Genomic DNA, 6,000 nt, shown 5'->3' with positions numbered 1-6,000 from the left:
CCTTCACTGACTCTTTTTGCTTTTTACCATAAGTGACATGTCATGCCTGCTAATTCCCGATTTGCCATGGCAAATCAAAGGGCTTCCATGTATGAAGAGGACTCAAAACACCCCAACCTGGAAACATTGGAAGAAGCATTCTGCAAAAAAAGAAAAAGACCCAGAATTTTGGTGGATTTCCCTAATAACTACCATAGTAAGAAAGACAAAGAAGAGGAAAAGGAGGAGGAGGATGTAGTGGGGTGGGGAGGAGGGAGAGGAGGAGGTGATGAGGTGGTTAGGAGGAAGATGAGAAGGTGGTGGTGGAGGAAGAGGAGAGGGAGGAGGAAATAGAATCGATCCTAATTTGTCAAAAAGCCAGAGTGCCACATCAAAATACCAGCCAAATTCTCAACCAAGGATAACAAAATCTCATCAGCCATACAACTAAACCTCTGAGCACATCACTTGGGTGCAGGTGCAGGTAAAGTTCCCCAAGTCTCTTGATTGCCATACAAGAACATCTCATGCAACAAGAAACAAGTACAGATGGATTAGACTAGACCCAGCCTGCAGTGGGGTCTCTGGAAATGGATTGTCAGGGGTCATATTTCTGTCTCCCATGGATTTCCCTGCCTCACTTCTCTGAGGAGTTATACAGGCTATGACATGAGCACTACACATTTACCTTTCCAGAGTGTGGAAGTCCTAACCTGAGTAAGCTGAAAGTTGATTTTCATCAAAATTATAGGAGTAACTCTTTAATGAGTCATTCCAGAAAGAGACACTGAACCTTTAAAATGTAGTCTTTTAGGGAAATGTCTGAAGGCCTGTACTCTGTTCCAACAACCCTAATTTGTTTCTCTTATTTGGGTGCAGCCATTTGCATACACACATTTGCCTAGCTTAATTTCAAAGCTTTTAATGTGTTAGTTGAAACATTTTTTTTTCTTGTGTAGGGAAACATTCAGACTAGCTCAGAATCTACCCCAATTAAAAAAAATTAGAGTTTTGCACTTTCCAGAGTAAGAAACATGTTTATAGTCTCCCTTTAAATCTTACTTGGCATAACTCTACAGAAAGGGCAGGAGGCAAAGCCTGCTGATTTACTGTTTAGTTATCTCTTTTCCCCTTCCCCCCTTTAACATAAATACTCAAACCACCACAAAGTAAACATGTCCCATCATGTAATTCATGTCCAAAATGAAAATGAAGATACAACCACAAGATAATTTCCCAGCACCCACATGGTAGCTCACAGCTAGGGTATCTGACTTGGTTTTCTGGCCTTCGGTGGTAGGAGGCATGCACTTGGTGTACACACATACATGCAAGGAAACACTCATACAGATAGGATAAAAATAAATTGTAAAATATCTTTAGCAAAGGAATAAGGAGATTGTGGGATGACTGCCTTGACCCGGGTACCATAGGTAGACAATGGTGAATAGGCTTTGTGATCAGCCCTTGTGTTGTATGTCAATCAAGGTGCTTGATGCCAGCTGGTCTCTTTCTGGCTCAGTTCTTTGGGGGAAATGAGTTAACATGAACATGACTGCCCACTCTGAGCCTTGTCTGGTCACACAGCCTGAGACCATAGTGCTGATGGAGTTTGCAAGACAGGCTAACAGTGTGTTTTGGCATCATATAGACTGACCTGGGATCAACTTTGCAAGGTGATCTTGGCTGGGCACTTTCCCCCTTCAACATTGGTTTCTTCACCTGTAAATTAAATAACGGGCTGGCTGTGTGGCTTTGCTGGGAAGATTAAGTAAGACTGTTATATACTTAGCATAGTACACTGCATCAGAGACCCCATCACACACACACACATACACACACACACACACACACACACACTAAATAAGCTGGAGATTGGGTTGATGTTGGAAAAACAGTCGTCGACATTATTGAGTAGGTCCTTGATTAGGGAGGGCGGCGTATTTCTGGCAGTATGAGAGGAGCCTTAAGGGGAAACCATGGAAAGATACCCATAGGCTGCCCTGGAGGGAAAGGTTCATTTAGGTAACTTTGAAAATTTAATCGTGGCGGTGGATAGTCTAGAGATGCTCAAAGTGTTCCTGGGAAGACGAGGATCTTATTGACCCAATAAAGAAATGTGGAATGTGAACCCAAACAGCTGGGAAATCATAGGCAGGGACTTGTAGTAAAGTCTCAATCTGGAGCGACAGCGCCGCGAAGAAGCTCAAAGATCGCGAGGGGGCGCTGTGACTCCATCTTAAAAGACGATTCTGGCTTGCAAGTAGCTTGGAATCAGGTATCAGTTTAGGGAATCCTGGGCAGGGTCTTGTTGGTAGGTTTGGCTGGGTCTTTGTGGCAGCCAAGCGAATCAACAGCGATAAAGGGAATGAACACACAAGCAAATCTCCCGGAAGCGGTCTCTTTTTGGACGCGGCATCAATAATCAGAAACTGTCCGCGAGGAACCATTAGGAGCACGGAACTGTCCAGCAGGGACCGTTGCACTCTCAGTTCGTGTAATTTGTGGGTGGAAATTACACCTAGTCTGCAGGGAGCTGAGCTGGGCGCTCATCCCTGGCCCGTGGCCATGCCCTGCACTCATCCAGCAGGTTCCCTCCCACCCACTGAGGCCAAGGGACCTGCACTCTCACCGCTGCCCTTGACACCTCGGTTTCCACACAGCCTGCTGCTTCCCCATAGCCGGACATAGATTTCTAGGATGTCTTTACTGCATTCAACACATACAAGTCCACGCGTGAAACACGTGTGAATTCGGGCTCATATTCACGTGTATGCTCCTGCTCTGCACACACGTACTTGCACACCATACTACATAAAATGTCTACACATGACACTCATACACACGCTCCATAGAGGTGCACCTGTACTCACTCCCGAGGTACCACAGTTGAGCAGAAGTGATCACAGGAGCCAACAGTGCCCTGTCAAGTCTCAGCACCTATGAGCACTGTATAGGTCCACAAATATGCAGCCACCCCGTCGCTGATGGGAACCTGTTTGCACATTCACACCATGGGCATCTTAAACAAAGGAGGGCCAGGAAGAGTGCAAATACCCAGAATGTCATCAAAGAAAGAGCACAAAACTTCCTTTTTTTCTTTTTCCACTTGGCTATTTAGAGCCCACCTGCCAAACACAAACACGTTTTTCCTTTTTCAGCTTTCCTTTAGGGAAACAGGCCCGTTTATCTTTTAAATCTATACAGGCCTTTTTTCCCCTTCCACCTCAGTTTGTGTCTTAAAAGTTAGGCAATGCTAATTTATAAATTGATGGGGAGCTCCCTTGTAACACCCTTGGACCCCCGGTGTGTGGAGTGAGCCGGTCCAGTCTCTCTGGCCAATAGGGGAAATTCACAAGTTGGGGTACCAGTTTCCAAGGCAGCAGCAGACTAGAAGAGTTCTTTTTCCAGAACATCACCGGCTCTTTTCTCTCAACTCATAATGACCTGGGGTTTTAGGTACCTGTGCTCAGGCCAAAACAGAATCATCTTTCCCCCAAATGAAAGCTCAGGCAGGTGCCCAGACTTTTGTCCTGTAATGGACATCTAGGACATCGCCTTGAAGTGCTGTACTTAAGCTGTTTTCTTTAGGCAAGCTTGCCTGAGCTTCGACCTCAGCTGGGACAGGGCGGGACGATGTGACACAGCCAGGGCTGGTGTTGGTCTTCCCTGGGGAGCTCTGTCTGGGACAGTGAGATGAGCATCGGCACACATATAGCCCAAATATGTTTTTCAACTATTCACATTTGTTACAATTTTCCCGAAAACTCTTTTCTCGCTCCTGTGCGGTTTGCCCTCAGGGTGACACGGGTCCGCTCTCCCTCTTCCTGCCTCCCTCCCTCCCTCTCCCTCCTTCCCTGCTCCCTCCCTCCCTCCCTCCCTCCCTCCCTCCCTCCCTCCCTCCCTCCCTCCCTCCCTCCCTCCCTCCCTCCCTCACCGGCTATACGCACCCGGGACCTAAAGCACTACTGAGTTTGAGTTTGGGAGTTTGGAAGGTAGTGGGCAGATGGTCTATGCCTCTGCCTGGTGGCTCCAAGGTTATTATCAGGGGCAGCCAGGAGACAGTGACCTAGTAACTTTATTAGCCTTGTACCCGGGGCGCTTGGCGGGGGGCGGGCGTTGACACCAGGTTTTTCCCTCCACTTCCCTCACAAACCCTCAGTTTCCTCGCCTGTACAATGATAGTGGCCTGTGGTGGAAATTGAGTAATCTCATGCCCTGTAAACCCAGCAACAAATGGGATCTATTTATTGTCTGGGACGATCCCGAGGTGGGGGTGGGGAAACCCGAGAGGGGCAGATTGGTCAGGGAGGGGACATTTTCGAGGAACCCCGCCATTCCTGGTCCTATTAGAGTCTAGGAGATTCTTTATTTGGCTTCTACCTCCTGTGAGTGGCTATCATTTTCTCCCTCAGTTTCCTAGTTGGTACCAAGAAGAAAGGGGTGATCCCAGAGGCAGGGACTGGATGAGCTAGGGGGGACTTTTCCGGAGCGCTGAGAGGTCGCAAGCCCGGATCAGAGTCCGGATTTCCGGTGGCGTTCTGGACTGCAGCTCTCACGCTCCCCGTAGCGGTGGATAAAAGCCACCCGGGGACAGGCCAGGGTTTAGTAGAAGAGTGAGTCCCAGCGCTCGGCCTCCTCCACCCGCATCCGCCTCTCCCTCGCCTGGCTGCGCCCCATAGGTCCTCGCTTTCTCAGGGTTCGAGCTTTCTACCAACTCTGCTGGATAACGTCCCCGACCCACCTCCCACAAACTCTCTCATCTCTGCCAGTCCCTATCATACATCATATGCTTAGTGGTCCCCAGGAGTATGCAGCAGGCAGAGGGCCTTTGAGCCTCGCTGCTTTGTCGCTTGTTTCCCCACTTCCCGTTCCCCCCTGCACTGAAAGAAGCACCTGCCCTCCTACTGGAATCGAAACTGCCTCTGTCAAGGAAGCTAAGGAAGGTGAGGGGTTATTTCCCCTGGACTGTTGGCTCTGGGGGCGGGGGCCCTTAAGAAGAGGACCGAGTGTGAGTCGACTTCGGAACAAGTCCCAAGCCTGGCCTCCTGGGGGCAGACTAGCAAAAGCCATCCCCCTTTCCCTGGGACGGTCCCTATGGCCCCAGTTCCATTGAATTAAAGGGGTCTTTCTTTTTACTGAAGGTCGAGCAGGGGAGCATATTTCTACCCGAGCCTCTAGAAATTATTGTGTCATTTGATGTGTCCCAAGAGAGAGAATCTGAGTTTGCAGAAGTTTGGGACTGACAGGGTGTGAGACGTCTTGCTTGAAGAGTGCAGGGGGAGGGAGGAACTTCTTGTGACCTGGCCTCAACTTCCTCCAGCACCTGAGGAGGACCCCAAAAACTGGGCAGCCCTGCCTTGCAGTGTAGACACTCTGAGGGCCTGTCCATGACCTTGACTATACTGAAGAGGACTGAAAAACAAAACAAAACAAAAACAAACAAACAAAAAACAAAACAAAAAAACTGCCAGAAGTTCAACAGAAGAAACATTCCTCTGCAGTGACTCCTTCTGATAAACTGGCTGTGTTCTCTCCTCATTCAAAGTCTTTCCTGTCTCACCTTTTCACTCTCTCCTTTCCTCTCAGAGATGAGAGACAGCAGTGAAAGCTTGCTAACTGTCTTTATATAGAGAGATTCATAGGTACAAATGCCAGAGGCTCTGACTCTGCAGCTATGATTGAGGCCTATGAATCTGAATGTTCACATATGCCTCTCCATCACACACACACACACACACACACACACACACACACACACACAGGGTCTATTACACTGTGGTCCTGGGTGTCATTCTCAGTTTTCTGTCATCCTCTCTTTTCCACTTTCTCTCTAGCTTCCTACTTCTTAGACATTTATTACTGAGTGCAAAAGCCAAGTTAAAAGCGCAAACACCCAGATAAACACCTACAAATGCATTGTGCTTATTGCAAGTAAAATATGCCCACCACCCCAGGTGAGGTGCCTGCTGCCTGTCCCAGCTAAAGGGAATTACTGTTATCCAAAGACTCTTGCTTCCC

This window comes from Phodopus roborovskii, unplaced genomic scaffold, assembly GCF_943737965.1.
Source record: "Phodopus roborovskii unplaced genomic scaffold, PHOROB, whole genome shotgun sequence".
NCBI lineage: Eukaryota > Metazoa > Chordata > Mammalia > Rodentia > Cricetidae > Phodopus > Phodopus roborovskii.
The sequence above is the reverse complement of the archived record's forward strand: the minus strand, read 5'-3'. Positions refer to the sequence as shown.